Raw genomic sequence first — 322 nt, forward strand, 5'->3', positions numbered from 1 at the left:
CCCTTCTCCTCCCACCTTCAATCTTTCCCAGCATCAGTCCTTCCAATGAATATTCAGGACTGATTTCCTTTAGGATGGACTGGTTGGATCTCCTCGCAGTCCAAGGGACTCTCAAGAGTTCAACACCATCACAACACAGTTCAAAAGCATCAGTTCTTCAGTGCTCATCCTTCATGATCCAACTCTCACATCCATACATGACTACTGGTGAAACCATAGCTTTGACTAACTGGACTTTGTTGGCAAAGTAATATCTCTGCTTTTTAATATGCTGTCTAGTTTGGTCATAGCTTTTCTTCCAAGGAGCAAGCATCTTTTAATT

The sequence above is a fragment of the Bison bison genome, unplaced genomic scaffold (assembly GCF_000754665.1).
Source record: "Bison bison bison isolate TAMUID 2011002044 unplaced genomic scaffold, Bison_UMD1.0 scf7180017864050, whole genome shotgun sequence".
Taxonomy (NCBI): Eukaryota; Metazoa; Chordata; class Mammalia; order Artiodactyla; family Bovidae; genus Bison; species Bison bison.